Source organism: Cibotium barometz, chromosome 65 (genome assembly GCF_041138505.1).
Source record: "Cibotium barometz isolate CiBa-2024 chromosome 65, ASM4113850v1, whole genome shotgun sequence".
Taxonomy (NCBI): domain Eukaryota; kingdom Viridiplantae; phylum Streptophyta; class Polypodiopsida; order Cyatheales; family Cibotiaceae; genus Cibotium; species Cibotium barometz.
In genome coordinates this window covers 3,539,057-3,558,753 of record NC_141110.1, presented here as the reverse complement: position 1 = coordinate 3,558,753, position 19,697 = coordinate 3,539,057, and positions in this window count along the sequence as shown.

The window sequence follows — 19,697 nt, the reverse complement described above, 5'->3', positions numbered from 1 at the left end:
TCATGGAAGTGTTCTCAACAAATACAGCTAAACCAGGAGAGACAGCCTTTCTTGGAGAAACTGTGGCTCCTCCCCTACGAGAGTTCACTAGAGAGGGACCCTCAACATCTAAGTAGACCACTGCTAGTAGCCCAACTCTAGCACCAAGACATTATCCGACACCAAAAGTGCGACCACAGATCACACCACAATAACATTTTTCTCACTATGACAATTGGAGGGTAGGTGAGCCAACTCAGCCTCCCATAAATGCACCTCCTGAAATGCGGGTGACAAGATCTTTGGAGGGGTTTGGTGAGGCTGGTAATAGGGGACCCACACCAATTTGGGATGCATGTGGACCATCTTACCAAAGAGAGGAACAATTCCCACTGAGAGTGAGAGGCCGTAGGCCCTATGATGAGTATTCAAGACAAGTAAGGCCATCAACTCTTCAAAAACTGGTAAAGAAGTATGAAGGGTCGGGAGATCCATACGACCATGTAGCAGCATTTAGGCAAGTAGTTCGAGCTGAGCAAGTGGCTGATAAGCATACTCAAATTGAAGGATTTGGGCTCACTCTTGAGGGAAAGGCCCTTGCTTGGTTCCAGGCACTAGAGGCTTCAGACAAATCTTCTTTACGAGTTTTGGAAGAGAGATTCATTGCTGCTCTTTCCTTGATGGGGATTCAGCATGACACGGTAGCAAACATCTACTCTTTCAAGCAAGGCGAGAATGAGAGTGTTAGAGACTGTGTAAATAGAATGAAGCAGTACATTAATCGTTGCCCAGAAGATGAGAAGCCCGCCCAAAGTCGATTAATTTCTCTCTTCTTAAAAGGACTCAAAAATTCAACACTGCATACACACCTCTATGCAAAGAAGCATACAAATTTCAATGAGTGTTGCCATGATGCTATGGATTTCACAGATAACTTCAAATTCCAAGATGGTACTGGCCTTGAGGTGAAACCTAGAGATCAGTGGGGTGATGACCAAAGTTCAGGGTCTAGCGCGCTAGTAAATCCAGACCAGATAGCTAACCTAGTACTAAGGAGATTGGGACAAACCTATCGCCCACCCATGCAGCCACAACAACAGTAGCAACGAATGAGGAGTGTACTACCTACAGGTCCTCATCTTTGTGGAGCATGTGGCGGTAACCATAAAACTGAAGAATGTAATACCTTTTCTCCTCTAGTCACAAACCAACCCACAAAGAAGTGGTGCCAGGCCTGTGCTTGGAACTTTACCCACACCACACAGGAATGTACTCGCATTGCAAGAATGAGACAGGAACGTGAGCAGCCAAGGGGTGGAGTGGCTCCACAAATGTATCAACAGTATACTAATTTTGAATGTAAGCCACCGATGGCACAAGAGCAAGCACGACCTGTTCTTGGTGCTCAACCTCCTACTCCTGGGACTGCTCCTGTGAGGGTTGTTGACTACGACAATTCAAATATGTGTAGAGACTTGGTAAACCCAGGCTATGTGGAGGAGGAATATGCATCATATTCATCCAAGGAAAATCTCTTTGAAAGTCCCGCATACCCAAGCCAAGAACTGGGCTCAACCAGGGGAACAAAATTCTTTGATGTTGCTAGGCGGCTACCAACCTAGGACTCCAGGCCCCTCAGGTCAATGGCAGCAAAGGAAAGTAGAAGCCAAACCAATGGGCTCCTATGAGTGCGAAGAACCCCATTGGGCTCGTGATTGTCCACATCGCTCAAGGCCAACAGCTCGATCCAATACAACAGTACCACAGTTTCCACCAATTGAAAGATATTGTCTAGGGTGTTGTGTAGAACACTTCCCAAAGGATTGTCTGCTGAAACCACATGAGGAAGGCACCTCTCAACCAAAGGTCTCACTCAACCTTGTAGGGGCAGTTCCATCATCACCTTCATCTGAGAATGAGGATGTCGTGCCACTTAGAGTCATGACTAGATCACAGACACGAAATGCCAAAATGCAGACTGATGAGACACCTCGAACTAGGGATGCAAAGGCAAATCTAGTGGACAAGACCCTACAGTCCATTAGAAAAAAGACCACTAGGAGGAAAAAGAACCGCAACAAGCGAACTAAAAGTGCATCCACTAGTTCTCAAGAAGCCTCTAAACAAAACATGAGGGATCAAACTTTTACATCCCAAGAAGTGCATGAGGAGCATCAACCTCAACCTGGGCCTAGTGCTAAACAAGATGAGGCTAGTACGACCGAGGATAGTTTTGGGGGTTCTGTTTTTGTGGATAAAGTGAATGAGACTCTAGATGCCATCATTGATGCTCATAGAAGTCGCATTGCAGCTTTATCTGAGCTACCCAAGAAGCTTCAAGAATACCCAAACCCTCGTGAGGAGAAGATCAATCTAGCTGTACATCAGCAACTCATTAGGGAAGCTCAGTCAATACTTGAGGGACCACCACCACCTAGTCCTCGGGGCCCAACCTCTCTTAAGCCAACATTAGAAACCATACCAGAAGTGTCATCAAGTCGGGAAATGAAAAGTGAGCTCATTTCACAAGCTCATAGCGAGAGGTCTGCACCAATTGACACCCCATTGAAAGAAGGTATTCTGCCACCACCTAGCCTTGTCTTCCCATGCAATGATGAAGTTATTGATGCTAACGAGGACATGGCAAATGAGATGTGGGCAGTAGTTCATGAGAAAGTTAATGAGAATATGTCCTCTATTAGTTCACCTCCTTTCTCTGAGGTGGATTTTACCAGGGGCACAGAAAACAACTTTAGACGCCCAAACATCCAGGAGGAAGTTCAAACAATTGTTTCTCCTAGAAGTAAGCATACAATGAAAACCTTACCATCATATTTGGAAGAATATGAGAACTGTTCTCAAACCTTAAGGATACCCTCCATGCATAAAAGGTTGACAAAGGAGATGGATATGAGTATCGTGCAAGCTATTTTGTCAGCACCAGCAGTGGCTTGTACCTTACCTTTGCTTGATTTGATAAAGCTTCAACCTGAGTTATGGAATGATATTGCCACATGTTTGTCAGAGCAGGTATTGCTACAAAAGGGTCACCATCATTGTACTATACACCCTGAGACAAAGCATGTTTTGCCAGTTCCTATCAACAAAGTAGGAAAATTTTGTGAGGACGATCAAGGAAATGCTACCCTCCCATTAGAAGTGCGAAAAGTAGCTTCAACTGCAATACTTGATAGTGGTGCAGGAGTGGGCATTGTGACAAGGTCCATTAGGGAAAAGTGGGACAAACCAGCTATTAGGAGTACTAGGATGCACTTGCAGCTAGTAGATGGAAGCTTAGAACATCCCCTTGGGCTGCTTGAGAACATATTGGTCACCACATGTGGGATTGAATATGAGCACACCTTTGCAGTAGTGGATTTTGGAAAACATCCAAACTATGAAGTGATATTGGGTAGACCATTCATGCGACAATTTCAAATGATTCAAGATTGGGGATACAATTATTTGTACCTCCGACATGATTCTGTCATCACAAGGGTCAACCTAAGGAATCACTCATATCGTGATGTAACAAGGTCTCCAATAGATGAGTTTGATTCTACTTCATCTGAGGGCTCAAGAGTTACATTGTCAGATGGGCGAGAAGATCTGTGGATGTGTGGAGCCTCATGTAGGGATTTCAACACTGAGAGACTTAAGGGTAATCGAAGTGTATCAGATGAGGCATACATTTCACAACCCTTCCCTGAGCATTTAATTGATCCACTAGAATGGAGTCATGTCCTTGCAACATTATCGACCTGTGCTTTACCTAAGCCAATTCAATTTTGTGACTCAGATGGATATGATATTATTCCTATACGAATGGTACAACCACGTGACCTTCTAGATGATTTGTACTATAGGGAAGCAACCACAACAGCTCTGCAGGTAGAGGAAGTCTCAGTGGGAGGATTTAACACTCGAATCTACTAATGATGCTGATAAGGAAGATGGATGGGACTCTGATAATAATGTGATAATCCCTGAGGAAGAGTTAGGAAAGGCACGCCTACTCTTGAGAGAAAGGGAGTTTCAAGTAGAGATCCCTCGAAGCCGACCTAAACGTAAATGCTGTAAGAGCCATAAAAGAATCCGTAAACAAGATGAGAGGGAACGACGTGAGAGACTACAAAAAGAAAAGGAGGAGTCTAAGAATGAACTCTCTCGACCACCACCTCACTTCTCAGGAAAGAACGGATATCTATACTATGTCCAAGCACAAGATAGTATCAAAGACCAAGTAAAACGATCAGATGGATTCCAAGCAGGAGAAAAGCTAAAAACTCTTAGCAAAAATCGTAAAAAAACGAAGAAACAAAAACCAAAACTCAAGTCAAACCGATTCAAAAGAGAGTGTCGGAAGTGCAAAGATAACGGTTGAACAAAAAAAATCCGATGCAAGATGGCAAAGGAGAGCTCAAAACCGCATGGTCTTCAATGAGTGATGACTCAAGTGGACAAGAACAAGGTCTCAATGTTCCCCCTATTGTGACTCCTCTTAGCCATGTATACCATGTTACCATATTATAGTAGTGATGTGTGTGAACACACTTAGGACCGCCGGGGCACTTTTTCCCTCACTAGGAGGTTTTTTCCCCCGTGCATTGTATATACGCCCATTATCTTCTAGGGCTTGTTATCTTTCATTTTTGGCACTCATAATACACTACTGTGTTGTGCTCAAGCTTCCTCATCTTCTTGAAGTTGTGTGTGCATTCCTGCAACCCTAATTCCAACAATTGGTATCAGAGCAGGCTTCCTCCTCCCGGGCAGCATCACCGGCACCTGCCGCTTCATCTCCTCCGATTGCAACGAGGTTTCACGAGCGTCTGCAGGTTAGTATATGCCGTGGGAGGGCCCGTAGGGCTTGTTCGTTTCAGAATTTTGATCTGAAGTCATTTCACCCTCCGTTTTTGCATTCCAAGTACTGCGCAGGCAAAATCGTCCTACTGTGCAGATTTTCTGTCAAGATTAAAATCTGCAGGACAGGTGCCCATTCGTCTGTTTTGGGCTGTGCTACATAGCACAGGGCGATTTTATACAGGTTTACCTCTTACAGACAGCATTTACATCTAGTAGTACAGTCATTGGCCATGGCTGACAACAATGATGTATTCCGCATGTTGGCTGCTGAGGATAAGTTGGATGGCACCAACTATCCATTGTGGGCATATATGATGCGACATGTATTGGTAGCAAAGGGGTTATGGAACATTGTGCAGGGTATTGATGCACGTCCTATTGTGGCTGGGAATGCTGCAAACACATCAGAAACAGGTACTGTTGATGATGGTGCAGGCACAAGTGCTGTAGCAGCTGTTCGAGAACCACCACTTTCAGCAGAGCAGATTCGTTGGGATGGTAGAGATGCGCAGGCTCATGCCTTGATTGCGCTGTCTGTCAAACGTACCATTATCCCACATATTCGCTCCTGCAGGACTTCTAAGGATGCTTGGGATGTACTTGCCACATTGTATCAGGCAAGAAATGAGGCTCGTGTTGCTTACCTCCGAAAACAGTTGGAGAGTGAGCATATGAACGAAGGTGATTCTATGGATAGCTTTTTGACAAAGATCAAGGATTTCAAAGAACAGCTCATTTCTGCAGATGAAATCCTGTCAGACAGTTCACTTGTGCAGACTGTTTTGAATGGTCTACCAGATTCTTATCAGGGTTTTGCTTCCACTCTTCGCTTGATGATGAAAGGCAATCCCAATGCCTTATCATTTGAGGAGTTAGTTTCTGTTTTGCTGCAAGAAGACCAGTCAAGGCAAAACAGGAATATTATGCGTGTCGCAGATCAAGCTTTCGTTGCTAGTCAGAGAAGCGGGAAAGGTAAAGCTGGCTTTTCTTCTAGTAAGCAGAAATCTGCAAATGCTGCGCAACCAAAGAAGGAAGACAAAGATGAGAAGAAGGGTGACAAACAGAAGACATTTTGCAAGTACTGTAAGGGAAATGATCATGTCATCAAAGCGTGTCCTAAGCTGGCTGCGAAAGAGGCTAAGAAGAAAGAGGCTGGTATGGCTGTTCAGATGCCTCTCCTTCTAACAATGAATCTGCTAATGTTGTGCTAGATACAGAATGGGCATTCAATGCGCAGTGTAGTTATGACCCATCTTTGCATGACACATGTATGTCTGCAGTAGATTCAGATGTATGGTACTTTGACAGTGGTGCCACTAAGCATATCACCTCGCAGCGCAGTTTATTCACTTTCCTTGAGTCTGCTCCCACAGGGAATACTGTCACTTGTGCCAATAACTCCTCTTATCCCGTTAAAGGAGTTGGACAGATTGTGCTGAATGTTGCAAATGGCAACACCTTTACACTTTTTGATGCATTGTATGTGCCAGGGATCAAAAAGAATCTGCTGTCAGTCTCCGCATTTGCCAAAACAGGTTTGGTTGTAAAATTTGTGGATGACAGATGTACTGTTCATGATCTCTCTTGTGGTGACATCATTGTAGCATCTGGTTCACTATGTCGAGGGTTGTATAAGCTCAATATGGATGGCAAATGTGTAGAGGATTCAGCATGTGCTATTATGGATACGCAGGCTATTTCAAATGCAAAACTGTGGCATGCACGTTTTGGTCATCTGAATTTTGCAAGTTTGCTGCGCCTGCAGAAATCTGAAATGGTGTCTTCTTTGCCTAAGCTTGAGGCACCTGTCAAGCATGTTTGTGAGGGCTGCATATTGGGTAAAATGCAGCGTGCTTCCTTTCCCAAAGATGGATCAGTGAGAGCTGAACGCAGATTGCAGCTTGTTCACAGTGATGTTTGTGGTCCCATGCAAACTCCATCATTTGGAAACTACCTTTACTTCGTGACTTTCATTGATGATTTTACCAGGCATGCATGGGTATATCCTTTGAAGGCAAAGTCCGAAGTGTTTTTGTGCTTCAAACAGTTTTTGGTTATGGCTGAAAATGTGTCAGAAAGTAAGATGGGCACCCTCCGTTCAGATCGAGGGGGGGAGTATATGTCTTCAGAATTTAATGCATTTCTGGCTGAGCGTGGGATAAAACACCAATGTACAGTGCCGTATACACCACAGCAAAATGGTGTGGCTGAGAGAAAAAACAGGTCTCTCATGGAAATGGCAAGATGTATGGTTAAGAGTCAAAGTCTACCACATGGTTTTTGGCTTGAGGCTGTCATGTGTGCCACTTATGTACTAAACAGGTGTCCTACCAAAGCATTACAGGTTGTCACTCCATATGAGGCTTGGCATAGCCGCAAGCCATCTGTTGGCCATTTACGTGTTTTTGGTTGCCTGGCATATGCATTAGTGCCTGTGCAACATCGCAGAAAATTGGATGACAAAGCTGTCAAATGTATTTTTGTTGGATATAGTGCTGAGAGCAAAGGCTATCGTTTGTATCATCCACAGACAAAGCGCATTTTGGTTAGCCGTGATGTTGTATTTGTGGAAGATGCAGTTCAGCCCTTGGTTTCATGTACTAAGGAGACAGATATCAGCTCACGTGATGTCTATGATACGTTGTTGCCTCTTTTCAGTGGTGCACAGTCAAGTGCAATACCTCATGAGGCAGTTTTTCAGCCTATGCAGGTTTTAAATGATGGCACAGATCAGCCTATATCTGATGCAGATGTGCATGATGCACTTGAGGATGAGAGACAAGAGATTGAGGGCTCTAGGAACATGCCTAGATGGCTGGTGCAGACTTTGCGTGACAGCAAGTTGGATGCCCCTTTGTCTAGTCGCACTCGTTCTGGCTCTCATGGTGCCTCTTATGCGTCAGATTGTTATGCATTGGCTGTTTCTAGTATGTGCGATGAAAGTGAGCCTGTTTCATTTGATGAGGCACAAAGTTCAGAAAATTGGATGGCTGCTATGCAAGCAGAATACGATGCTATTATGAAGAATAGTACATGGTCTTTATGTGACTTGCCCCCTGGCAAGAAGGCCATTGGCACTAAGTGGATATACAAATTGAAGCGTAAGCCTGATGGCACAGTGGATCGCCATAAGGCTAGGCTTGTTGCAAAAGGTTATGCTCAAGAGAAGGGCATTGATTTTGATGAGACTTTTGCTCCCACATGTCGTATGACCACTGTTCGTAGCATCTGTGCATTAGCAGCTCATAATGGTTGGAATGTACATCAGCTGGACATAAAGACTGCGTTCTTAAATGGAGATTTGCATGAGGAGGTGTATGTATCGCAGCCTCGTGGTTTTGTTCAAAGAGGGCAGGAAAACAAAGTGTGCAGGTTAAAAAAGGCTTTATATGGTTTAAAGCAAGCTCCACGAGCTTGGTATGAAAAAATACATGCATATTTGACTGCACATGGGTTTCAGAATAGTCCAACAGAAAGCACTTTGTATGTTAAACGTGTGGATGGTGTACATCTAATCATTGCTCTCTATGTCGATGACATGCTGCTCACAGGACCAAATGAGAGTCATATTGCTGATTTTAAGGCTGATTTGAATGCCTCTTTTGAGATGTCAGATTTGGGGCATTTGCATCATTATTTGGGGATACAATTTAAGCAGTGTGATGGAGGTATTGCTTTGTGTCAGACAAAGTATATTGAAACATTGTTGCGGAGATTTGGCCTTGAAGACTGCAAGCCTATTGCTACTCCAATGGAGACAGGTTTGAAGTTGAGTCTTCATGATGCTGGAGATCACTTTGATGTCACACTCTATCAGACAGCTGTTGGTTGCCTCATTTATGTATGCATTACAAGGCCAGACATTCAGTTTGCAGTCTCACAGGTGAGCAGATTTATGCATAGCCCAGGCATTAAGCATTGGCAGGCAGTGAAGCGTATCTTTCGCTATTTGAGTGGTACTCGGCATCTTGGGTTGTTTTATCCCAAGGGGGGATCATTGCCGCCAGATTTACATGTTTTTTCAGATTCTGACTGGGCTGGTTGTTATGACACACGCGTGTCCACGAGTGGTTTTTGCTTCATGCTTGGAAGCTCATGCATATCATGGTTGAGCAAGAAGCAGCCTACTGTGGCCACTTCTAGTTGTGAAGCTGAGTACAGGGCAGCTTTCACAGCTACGGTTGAGTGTGTGTGGCTCAGAGGCCTTATGGCTGATTTGGGTGTTGGGCAGCCATCTGCCACCACCATCTTCACTGACAGTCAGAGCGCATTGGCAGTTGCACGGAACCCAGTGTTCCATGCTCGTACGAAGCACATTGAGGTGCACTACCATTATGTCAAGGAGAGACTCTCTGCAGGAGAGATCAGTTTGGCTTATGTGCCAACACAGGATAACCTTGCAGACCTTTTCACAAAGGCTCTGCCTCGTGAGAAGTTCGAAGCTTTTCGCAAAGCTTTGGGCTTACTCCCTTTTGTGGATTCGTCCACATAGCTAAACACTTCCCTATACATGAGTGCTAGCTCTTGTTCACCGCATCACTCCAGGGGGGATTTGTTACCATATTATAGTAGTGATGTGTGTGAACACACTTAGGACCGCCGGGGCACTTTTTCCCTCACTAGGAGGTTTTTTCCCCCGTGCATTGTATATACGCCCATTATCTTCTAGGGCTTGTTATCTTTCATTTTTGGCACTCATAATACACTACTGTGTTGTGCTCAAGCTTCCTCATCTTCTTGAAGTTGTGTGTGCATTCCTGCAACCCTAATTCCAACATACCATAGCAAAAGTCACTATTGGTTTGATGTATCTTTCAACAATTGAGGAGTTTTTTATTTCTAGTTGGAAGAGAGGAACATGGCAAAGAGTCTCCACCTCATGGCCCCCCCTTGCTTCACTCTCACCTGGTCCCCCACTCCCCCCTCATCGACCACTCTCACCTGGTCCCCCACTCCCCCCTCATCGACCACTCCCGGTAGAGAGGAACATGGCAAAGAGTCTCCACCTCATGGCGCCCCCTTGCTTCACTCTCACCTGGTCCCCCACTCCCCCCTTGCTTCACTCTCTATTTCTAGTTGGAAGAGAGGAACATGGCAAAGAGTCTTCACCTCATGGCCCCCCCTTGCTTCACTCTCACCTGGTCCCCCACTCCCCCCTCACATCGACCCCTCCCGGTAGCCCTTGTTGTTGGTGGATGCTATCCCATAAGAGAAAGGTGGTTGTGGGCTGGCCGTCAAGCATAACAGGCATGGACTTTGAGTGCAGCATGTGGCCATCCCCAAGAGAAGAGGAGTAGAAGTCATCACATTTATGTAGCAAAGAGTAGAGCCCAGGGGTCATCATTTAAATAGAGAAACCCGAGCTTACTGGGGTGGACGTCAGCTCGCTGTGGATGAAGCTGCCTAGGAGCCTAGTTGATTCATTTTTTATTTATTTTGTATCTCTCTAGAAGGTTTGCCTGGAAGGATCATTGTATGAGGTATGCCTGGCAACCTGCTTGCCGGATGTTTTTCCCAGAGGTTCACCTATGTTTTCTTGGCATTCACCGGGACGGTGAATTGAGTAGCAGTGCACGACTTGTGGACGGGAAGCTAGTTCCTCCATACTCCCTCGACCGATCCAACTGCCATCACTGCCCGATGCCCTCTGACTTTAACCGCCGTCAAAACCGCCGCCGCCGGTGTGCTCCGAGCACTCTGACCCCCGATGGCTTCGACCGCCGGTGCCCTCCGATGACTCCAATCGCCGTCACCGTCGGTGCCCTTCGACCGCCAATGCTCTTCATCCCCTTTGACCGCCGCTGGTCCCCTTTGATATCTCATACGTGCATGGCCAACTCCAATGGTACTCATGGAGGCAACACCCCTCTCCCTTTCCCAAGGCAGGGAGAGATCCTCTTCAAGATCCCGAGCACCATCTTCCTTTCCCCTCTCCCTTTCCCAAGGCAAGGAGAGATCCTCTTCAAGATCCCGAGCACCATCTTCCTTTCCCCTCTCCCTTTCCCAAGGCAAGGAGAGATCCTCTTCGAGATCCTTTTGACCACCACCCGAGGAGGAGGACAGCCAAGGAGGAGTTAAGGGGAGAACTCTCTCGCAGCATGGAGAGAATCTGGGACATACTCTCATAAGAGAGGACTCTCTCTCATGTATCACCTAGAGTTCTAGCGCACAGTCCTTCTATCGGAGCATAGTCTCCCTTGTATCACTCCTTTTTGGTATTGTGATGGTAGTGTTGTGCTCTATTTGGTGTTTTGTCTATCTCTTTGTATGAGCGAGGTGAGAGGTGTGAGTGGTGTGTGTGTGGTGTGAGTGAGAGGCCTATAGGGGTACTATAGTGCTAGGTGGTGGTCGGAGAGCACGGTAGACAGTGTAGAGCCTAGGTCTTGTATGTCTAGCTAGTGAGGTCGACTCATCCTTGGCGGGTATACTTCCCTGAGAGGATCCACGCTCCCTTCTCCCCCAACCATAGTGTTTGTGTCGGTTGTCTTTGAGTTCCCTAGCAAGGACCGACGGAGTATCCACATGGTGTAGGAAACATAGGGCAAGGTTCAAAACGTGCATATTGCTCTGTAGCCAATCACGGTGGTAGCAAAATGTCTAGAGGATGTCCATAGAAGACAAGGTGCAGAGAAGAGCTAGAAAGTGCCAAAAGCACCTTGCGAAAAAGGTGCAATAAAGATCCAAAAAGTGCCGAAAGCACCAATGTAAGATTCCTCCCCCAACCCCCTTTTTGATGTCTGAGTATCTTCCCCTGTAATCAATCCCTCTTCAGAAATATAAAGACCTTGTTTCTAACTGTTTTAACCTAGAGAGAGAAAATATTCTAGAGAGAGAATATTCAGATTTTGAATATTTTTGGATAGAAAAATATCTCATATAATTAAGATGAATTCCCCTGAAACAGAAATTCAAAAAGAATTTTCAAATGTGCAATTAGAATTAATTGAAAATAGGTATAAAGAACCTTAGTCTAAGGGTCTAGATTTTCAGAAATTTTTAGACTATGGTCCAATTAAGGTTCCTATGGGCCAATAGCATCAATACATGTGTAGGGAGGAGATAAATCCAATTTGTAAAAAGAAGATACCCAAAAATGAGTAAATGCTCACATAAGGTGAAGAGTTGAAAATGTACAAGGTTTATTAGTAAAAAACTATGAGCAATATTAAAAATATGAGATATTTTGGGTATCCAAAAATGAGTAAATGCTCACATAAGATGAAGAGTTGAAAATGTACAAGGTTTATTAGTAAAAAAAACACATATGTAAGGAAGGGGAGTTCTTTAAAGGAGGTGCATATTTCACATAAGATGAAGAGTTGAAAATATACAAGGTTTATTAGTAAAAAAAAACTATGACACATATGTAAGGAAGAGGAGTTCTTTAAAGGAGGTGCATATTTCACATAAGATGAAGAGTTGAAAATGTACAAGGTTTATTAGTAAAAAACTATGAGCAATATTAAAAATATGAGATATTTTGGGTATCCAAAAATGAGTAAATGCTCACATAAGATGAAGAGTTGAAAATGTACAAGGTTTATTAGTAATTTCTCAATGATTCTCTCTTCTCAACCCCTCTCAAGCTTGAGAAGCTTAATTGGTATGGTTTTTGAAATGCTATTGAAGTTAATTAATTAATGATAGTAAAGAATTACATAAAATTCTATTTATATTTAATTCTAATGGTTTTTCTCTCTCTCACTTAAGAAATGGTCATACTCATGACCCTTTTCAATCCAAATGAAACTTTTCATAAGGCTTTTCCTTAATCCAAGATTAAGCTATGCTTGAGGCCAAATTAATGGTTTTTTTCTATGCTTTTAGTTTATGTATAATGATGATTCAATCCATTATGGATTGATGATCCAATTAGAGACCATTCTAATTATTTCCTTAATGATAAGCTTTATCCCTTAGAAAAAATTGAGATTTATCAGTCATAGTAGCGGAGCTATGGCAAAAGTTTTATAGAAATTACGCATAAAATAATTTCATTCAAAGCATAAAAAGAGGACTTCCTACCATATTCTAGGAACTATCATCCTAGATTAATTAAAAGAATTTTATTATGCATGGAGATGTGGATGTTTGCATGTAGATGTAGATGTATGGATGTGAGTGTGAATGTGGAGGTGGATGTATGCATGGAGATGTGGATGTATGCATGTAGAAGTAGATGTATAGATGAGGATGTAAATAGAGATGTGGATGGATGCATGTAGATGTAGATGTATAGATGTGGATGTGAATGGAGATGTAGATGTATGCATGTAGATGTAGATGTATAGATGTGGATGTAAATAGAGATGTGGATGGATGCATGTAGATGTAGATGTATAGATGTGGATGTGAATGGAGATGTAGATGTATGCATGTAGATGTAGATGTATAGATGTGGATGTGGATGTATGCATGTAGATGTAGATGTATAGATGTAGATGTGAATGGAGATGTGGATGTATGCATGTAGATGTAGATGTATAGATGTGGATGTGGATGTGGAGGTGGATGTATGCATGTAGATGTAGATGTGGATGTGGATGTGGAGGTGGATGTATGCATGTAGATGTAGATGTATAGATGTGGATGTGAATGTGGAGGTGGATGTATGCATGTTGATGTAGATGTATGAGGAGAATGTGAATGTGGATGTGGATGTATGCATAGAGATGTGGATGTATGCATGTAGATGAGAATGTACACATATAGATGTGGATGTATGGATGTGAATGTGCATGTAGATGTGGAAGTATGGATGTGGATGCATGAATGTGCATGTAGATGTGGATGTGGAAATAGATATATGGATGTAGATGTGGATGTGTGGATGTGAATGTGGATGTGGATGTGGATGTGGATATATGTATGGATGTGAATATACGATATGTGATGTGAAGGAATATGAAGTGTTGAGATGGAAAATGATGTATGGATGTAGATGTGGATGTGAAAATAGATGTATGGATGTAGATGTGGATGTATGGATGTGAATGTGGATGTGGATGTGGATATATGTATGGATGTGAATATACGATATGTGATGTGAAGGAATATGAAGTGTTGAGATGGAAAATGATTTGATGGGATGAGTATACATATAAATGGAATATGGAATAAGTAATATGGATTGATGAGGGATAATGTGGAAAAATGAAAGTTAAAATAGAAACTGTATTGTAAACTGTTTGTAAATGCTGTTTGTAAATGACTGTTTTATGTCAAGAATGCTGGGGGAGCATTGTGACCATCTTGTGATTAAGGTCGTGGAGACCAAACTGATAATGTTGCAACTGCTGACGGAGAGTCAATGAAGGACGTCTCGCGTAGCAAGGTCGGCCGAGGTCTTGACCAGCCTCGGTGCGATTAAAATGGTGAGCTTCCGGTACGGTGGATGAGGGGCCAAGGAAGCGGCCTATGAGTGAAGCGCTAGGTCACCTGCGAAGGATCCTAGAGGGTGCTGACCATACGGTGCTCGGGCTCTGGGTCGCCTAGGATACCCACGCGTGCGTCGAGGAAGATATTGGAACAAGAGTAGGAGTTGTTTTCTGAAATCGGGCATGGATCTGGTTGATTGACCTTGCTGGTCTTCAATGGATGAGTCCATGGCCCTTTATATGGATCTGTTGGTTGATCTTGCTGATCTTCAACCCATCTTGATAAGTGATTATATTGCCGAGTATTATGGGCTAGGGATTAGGAAACGGCCCCTGTGTGGACAGGTGGTGAGCGTCCTAGTTGCCAATGATGCCATAGATACTCTGATAAAGGAATGATTGGAAAATTAAGAATCAACTGGATAAATTGGAAGATGGTGATCAGTGATACTATGGTTTTATTAAAGGATTGTTTTAAACTGGTTGAATCTGTGAAAAGGCAATTTCATATTGGGTGTGTGAGTGGTGTGACTAGTTTTATTTTTGCATGAACATCCGGCTAGGGGGCCTTGGAACTCTTTTCCTTGGTACCCGGGACAAAACCTAACCAAATTCATAATTGGATCCCATCACTACAGTGGTTGGGCGGTTGGCTAACCCATGGGACTGGATGGGGTTAGACTGGACTGATGGATCCATAAATCGAGACTCAAACTTTTGTTTTTACGATAGATAAAACAAATCCCGGACAGTAAGTGTTCTATGGATAGGAATCAACGGCTGTGCCTCTTGAATGGCGAAAAAAGCGTTGATCCCAATGATCCAAGTGCAAGTTTCTTCCTTGATCTGACCAAGTATCTTATAGATGTAATTGGATCAGCTCGATCAGAAATGATCTTGATGACTACGTTAGAGTAAAAAGTTATCCTGGTGGAATCGTCCGTGCTTTCCGGTAAAGAAAGTTTTTTCGGGTTCAGTTTTGGAACAACCGACGGATTAGTCTCTTATCCGGATATCCGTGGTGGGAGAGGCCCCAAATGTGGGACCCCTGTCCCGCGCAAGAAGTGCTACTTCCGTTGCTAGTATCCCGAATCTGTTGCTCGGTGGGAACAGGGAATCTGTTGCTCGGTGGGAACAGGAATCTTACAGTTGGTATCAGAGCATTTGGTTAATAAAGATCAACTGAGAAGACAAATATGTCAAAAATTTATCTAGAAAGACAAAAAGGTTATAATTGTGTGATATAATTCATACAATTTGATATTTAAACTGAATTCATAATTTGGTAATTGGGTCTTCAGATGGAAGTACCGTAATTATATAGAATCCCTGACTTGCTTGAGGCCTAGACATGATAGTATTTACCTTATAATTCCAAGGGCCGTGACTACCCGTATATACCGAGAGTATACTGCAGCTCTTTACTGACAGTATATACGAGTAAATCTAAGACTTGAAATTATAAGCGTTAATGCTATCCAGATGATGATTTCGAATGTGATTGATATGATTTTTAATTCTGTTTGAGAATTGATGAATTGATTTGGATTCTGATTGAAAATTCTGATTGAAAAATGATGATTTTTAAAAATTAGTTGAAATATAATGAAACCACGATGAGGGGGAATGGGACGAGTCCCTGTGATGATATTCATAACTAGAATGATGATAATGAATTCAGCAAATCACTATGAGATTAGTGGGTTGTGCTGTGAGATTGTTGCTATTAATACTTGACCGGTAGATCAAGTTAAGGGATGTCAAATTGAGAACTTGCTTGACCGAAATTTCCGTGTAGGAATGTTCCGAAGGAAACTTTTCGGTCTAATGGACCATTATCATGTTAAAGATATGAATGATATGATCTGAATGAATTGTTATTTAATGATGAGTTTTATATAAGGGATATTTATCCCAGTGTTCTGTTAGGTTGACCAGAATATAAGGAACCCCAGAATAAAATTGGATCTTAAGAAAAAGAGCTGTCCTCTACCTTGCGAGATGAGGACGTCTCGCACTTTTTAAGTGGGGTAGAATGTAAGATTCCTCCCCAGCCTTCGAGGTATACAGGAGTAAGAATCTCCCTTTCTGATCTTATAATTATTCCCTCTCTAAAATAAAAGAAAGTTTCTGTTTAAAAAAGGAAGACCCTTTCCCTAGAATACTTCTCAGGAGTCCCACCTGTTTTAAGGATTTAGAACAATGAGTTCAGAAGTGAGAATCGGTGTTTTGGATACCAAGGTTTTGGTTTTCATTCGAGTACGGTCCAAAAGAAGTTCTTTATCTCTTGGGGAGTATAAGAAGTTATCCCCCAGATATTGTGACCCTTATATATGAATTCAATGAAAGTAGGTGACTTAGCCTACAAGCTTCTTTTATCTCCTCATCTCAAAATTCTTAATGCCTTCTATAGAAAAATGTGTCAAACACGAATCATGGAAAGACGGTAAAACTTCAGTGGCAAGTTACCGTTGGCTTCTAGGTTATGCTAGCTCCTTCCTTTATATAAGTCGTAACTTTTACTTGTCGCTCACAATAATCTTACTCCCATCAATCTCCTTTCTTTCTTAATCTCCTTCATGGCCTGGCAACAAGAATTAGTTTTATCCATAATGATTCCTCACCTTCAAGATGCAAGTGAGTCTGTGAAGAAGGATTTTATAGAACAGTATGAGCGCTCACTTTTCCCTCACTTGGGAACTTCGGTAGCTCAGACCAAATGGCGGAGCTATCAAGACATAACTAGGGTAACACCCTGGGGTCAGCAGCACTTTCGTAATAATGTCCGCTTGGCCATGGTTATTGAAGCCTTGGGTTTGGGTCCCCGATACTACTACGCCATGAGATCAAGGCATCTTGGGTTTTCTGAGCGGGTCTTCTTACTGGCGTGTTTTCTTCCTCATGAGAAGATATGCCTTTACCCCGTTTTTGGCTTGCCTCTCAGAGGTCCTTTTGTTAGATCACCTCATACCACTGAGATAGGTGCGGCAATAACCAGCAGAATCATTCCCATAGATGAGTTACCCTATACTTGTGCAGCTTGTGAGGACTGCTTTTGTGACCATATGATGGACGGGCTTATGGAAGTGTAAAGAGTTCTTCTATCTTTACTGTATAAGTTCCGAGAATGAATAAAGTTTAAATCTTGTTCTTATTTTGAATCTTGCTCTCTTTAAGACTTTTCTTGGTGGTTAATCTTGATTAAAATTTTTCTCTAAGTCTCATATTCGTGCATCTTGCGAAATTATCCCAAGTTGCGAGATGAGGACATCTCGCGTTTTTTAAGTGGGATAGAATGTAATATTCCTCCCCCAACTCCCTTTTTGATGTCTAGTATCTTCCCCGGTAATCAATCCCTCTTCAGAAATATAAAGACCTTGTTTCTAACTGTTTTAACCTAGAGAGAGAAAATATTCTAGAGAGAGAATATTCAGATTTTGAATATTTTTTGGATAGAAAAATATCTCATATAATTAAGATGAATTCCCCTGAAACAGAAATTCAAAAAGAATTTTCAAATGTGCAATTAGAATTAATTGAAAATAGGTATAAAGAACCTTAGTCTAAGGGTCTAGATTTTCAGAAATTTTTAGACTATGGTCCAATTAAGGTTCCTATGGGCCAATAGCATCAATACATGTGTAGGGAGGAGATAAATCCAATTTGTAAAAAGAAGATACCCAAAAATGAGTAAATGCTCACATAAGGTGAAGAGTTGAAAATGTACAAGGTTTATTAGTAAAAAACTATGAGCAATATTAAAAATATGAGATATTTTGGGTATCCAAAAATGAGTAAATGCTCACATAAGATGAAGAGTTGAAAATGTACAAGGTTTATTAGTAAAAAAAACACATATGTAAGGAAGGGGAGTTCTTTAAAGGAGGTGCATATTTCACATAAGATGAAGAGTTGAAAATGTACAAGGTTTATTAGTAAAAAAAAACTATGACACATATGTAAGGAAGAGGAGTTCTTTAAAGGAGGTGCATATTTCACATAAGATGAAGAGTTGAAAATGTACAAGGTTTATTAGTAAAAAACTATGAGCAATATTAAAAATATGAGATATTTTGGGTATCCAAAAATGAGTAAATGCTCACATAAGATGAAGAGTTGAAAATGTACAAGGTTTATTAGTAAAAAAACACATATGTAAGGAAGGGGAGTTCTTTAAAGGAGGTGCATATTTCACATAAGATGAAGAGTTGAAAATGTACAAGGTTTATTAGTAAAAAAACTATGACACATATGTAAGGAAGGAGAGTTCTTTAAAGGAGGTGCATATTTCACATGCTTGAATGAGTTTTAAACTCATAAAAATTGAGATATTTCATCTCTCCTCTCTCCTCATTCAAGTCTAGTTCCAAAAAGTTAGCTTAACTGACCTAAAAATGGTCAAAAAGTGACCAAACTGACCTAAAAATGGTCAAAAAGTGACCAAACTGACTTGGAAAATTCTAGAATCAGTTTGTTTGGTTAAGAGCTCAAATTTTCCTATAAATAGAAGCCTCCCCTTGTTGAAAAAAATATAGTGTCTTATGCATTGTTACTCTACTCCACCTAAGCCAAGAACTGTGAATTCTTTAATAATTCACTAGTTTTTGACACTTCTCTCTTTCTTCAATCCCCATTGGTGGCTCCATCAACATACTAAACCAATTGATTGGTTGGGGGCCTCTACCGTGAACAAAGAATCAAGCAAATTATAAGATAAGTATAGTGAATTATGATCTTTTCTATAATTTCTCAATGATTCTCTCTTCTCAACCCCTCTCAAGCTTGAGAAGCTTAATTGGTATGGTTTTTGAAATGCTATTGAAGTTAATTAATTAATGATAGTAAAGAATTACATAAAACTCTATTTATATTTAATTCTAATGGTTTTTCTCTCTCTCACTTAAGAAATGGTCATACTCATGACCCTTTTCAATCCAAATGAAACTTTTCATAAGGCTTTTCTTTAATCCAAGATTAAGCTATGCTTGAGGCCAAATTAATGGTTTTTTTCTATGCTTTTAGTTTATGTATAATGATGATTCAATCCATTATGGATTGATGATCCAATTAGAGACCATTCTAATTATTTCCTTAATGATAAGCTTTATCCCTTAGAAAAAATTGAGATTTATCAGTCATAGTAGCGGAGCTATGGCAAAATTTTTATAGAAATTACGCATAAAATAATTTCATTCAAAGCATAAAAAGAGGACTTCCTACCATATTCTAGGAACTATCATCCTAGATTAATTAAAAGAATTTTATTATGCATGGAGATGTGGATGTTTGCATGTAGATATAGATGTATGGATGTGAGTGTGAATGTGGAGGTGGATGTATGCATGGAGATGTGGATGTATGCATGTAGAAGTAGATGTATAGATGAGGATGTAAATAAAGATGTGGATGGATGCATGTAGATGTAGATGTAGATGTAGATGTATAGATGTGGATGTGAATGGAGATGTAGATGTA